The following is a 2,979-nucleotide window of genomic DNA, read 5'->3' on the forward strand; positions in this document are numbered from 1 at the left end:
TGTTGTCAACATGTCATATATTCTTGATGTTTTAGAATAATTAACCTACACAAATAACACCAACTCTTGTTCATATGACTAAAACCAAAATAAATAGTAGTTGATTTATTGATGTGACATCCAACGAATAAGCTCAAAATGCATATTCGACTATATTTCTCGAGAATTGGAAACTATTTTGTGTATGAAATCTTGTCATTAAAGAAAGCAAATGCCAAGAATAGGTCGAACCCTCAAATCTTTCCATATCAACGAAGTTGAATCTGTTGCACAAAACTTATCATATTGACAGGTGAAACTGAATGGTTAGGGAGGGAGAGTTGCTGGCTTGCAAAATACGAGGAAGCAATGTTTCTGTTTTCTAAGACCATAATTTTCTTCACTTCATTGGACAGCGTTTGATTAATAATCAGTTGAGGCCCGAGCTTAATCTTATTTGAATGAATGTGCAGCTTTTTGTAGCACCAAATGTTGATCACAAGGGAGATATTCTGATACATACACATTCAGCTCATTAAAGTCTTGCCATAAGAGGTCTAAAATCTTTAGTTTCACTTAATTCGGAAGTAAATGATTCCAACATTCAATCTATGTAAGAGGATTAATAATAAAAGTCTGTAAAATTGAGCCCATTTCTCAAGTCTTATTATTTGTTATAAGGTATCTAATGTGGATTAAGCCTCGGATTCCCCTATTCCTAGATTTGTACCTTATTTTACTAGATGTAAACTACTTGCTTGAGGACTGGATGCTGAAATTTGAATGAGTTCGATTCTTCAATCAAGAACAGCTGTCAACAGTCCACAGATCCATAGATTTGATGGTCAGGTACGTAAGATAACATGGTGAGAACCAGGGGCCACCAGTGCCAACAATTCTGTTGGATGTAGTTGGGTGCAATGTTTGCTTAACACTCTCATTTGACCAATATATCTCGTGGAAGTGCAGCAGCGCTTAAATGATAAATGCTGCTTATAATTGTCAAATTCATGAGGTTGATGGGCTATAACTACAGAGTAAGTGCTGATGTGCTTGAAGTATACAAGCTTGTTAGTAGTTGTAATTGTAATTGTAATTTTAAAATTCATGAGTCGCTGGGCTATTTGCTTAGCACTTTTCTTATTTGACCTAGAAGAATGTGCAAATGCGCCCAAGGGTAAGATATCATCTAATAGTTGTCAGTTCCATGCTTCACACCCTATGCAATAGCATACTTGTGCCTGGTGGCTTGGGGGGGTGGGGGCAGGGAGCACATCGCCCTGAGATAATGCAAATGTTTGGAGGGAGCTAGAGACTTTTGGGTTATCTTAATGGTGTCTGACCTTTTTGAATTGTAAAATATGTGAGTTTATTTAAATGGATTTATTTTTTCACGTTATCCCCATGCCTATTAAATGATTAGAGGTTTTGGGCTTCTTGTAAGATGAGGAATCAGGTTAGTTAAAATATACAATACAGCTAATTTATCTAATACTGTCATGAGACTGCATGCATTAATTTGTACTCGAGTTGTGCGAGGCCATGCCAATTCTTATATACTTTTGATCCTTTGATGTTTTGCAAAGATAAATGTATTGAGATTGAGGGCATGAACCATTCTTGAGATATATTTGTGTGCAGGTTATTGGTGTATTTTATCCTTGCACTCGTTACCTTGTGTATATTTGATGACAACTAGCTGCTTAAACCATTATGGCAATTATTATGTTCATACAAGCTATGACACTTGTATTGTTTAGATTAGACAAGCATAGGAAGGGCCTTGGTCCTTTATAGATCCGCCTTCAATCCAAATGAAGTGAACCTACAAGACATGGGATTGGCAAAAAGAACAAACTAGCAAAAACAACAAACTGGGAAGCCTTTGACAGAAACAACAGACTTGTGAATAATTATTATGAATTTCAAACTTCCTAAATTGACCGCCTAACCAACAATATAACAATGTAAAACAACAAAAAGAAAGCTGCCACCGTAACATTAGGATTTATGCTCTCGAAACCCTATCAAGGGAAAAATCTTGAGGGGGATTATAACTACTACAGCATGTACTAATATTTGAATATCCCTGTTAAAGGATATGACCACGTTCAGAGTCAATACAATGCATTTCGTACATCTGTCTTGTTAAAGGACAATTCCCTATTAAATGATTGAATCACTATTTAAAGGTTTACAATCTTGTTAAGAGTGATGAGAATAGAAGGCTCATTGTTGAAGCACATTGCCTAAGGAGAGAAGGTTAAATCCACCTTCAAGAGACTCAACGTTTGATAAAGGTTAAATCCACCTTTGTTGAATAGACTCATCAACAAGTCAACTGCCTTTGTAGCTCCATGGATGTCCACTAGGAATGTTATAGATTCCATTCACACCTCTTCTCAAAGCATTTGACAATCCTTCAGCTTTGTTATGATATCCAACATCAAGACTCACATACATAACAATCATTCCATACATTACAAATGAGGAAATTACTTTTCTTCATATAAGTTTCAAACAAGCAATTCAGTTAACTTTTTAGGACTTCCCTAGTTTATAAATAAACGAAATAACTCACCCAAGATATACACACCTTCCTAATATAATAAAATGTACAACAATTACAATTTATAAAATGCACATCAAGATCCATAATTAATGCTCATCACATTAATTTATACATTGCACCATCTTGTCAACTACTAGAAAGATATTCCATATGCCACATGCTATATATATATATATATATATATATATATATATATATATATGAAGATACACACACAATAGAGTATTCTCTGATCCTCTAAGCTTGCAAACATTAAGTCTAGCTCAGAATCATGTTATACTCAAAATAGTGCAACTATTTCTAGCATAATTCCCTATCATTAGCTTGCAACTCGTCCTCACTAAATCCATTGTAACTCACTTAAATCAACACATAAGAAGTTGTGGCTATAGACATAAGGTCTGCACTCATCTTGTAAAACAAATCCA

Source organism: Cupressus sempervirens, chromosome 5 (assembly GCF_028749045.1).
Source record: "Cupressus sempervirens isolate cs-2001-9-10 chromosome 5, ASM2874904v1, whole genome shotgun sequence".
NCBI lineage: Eukaryota > Viridiplantae > Streptophyta > Pinopsida > Cupressales > Cupressaceae > Cupressus > Cupressus sempervirens.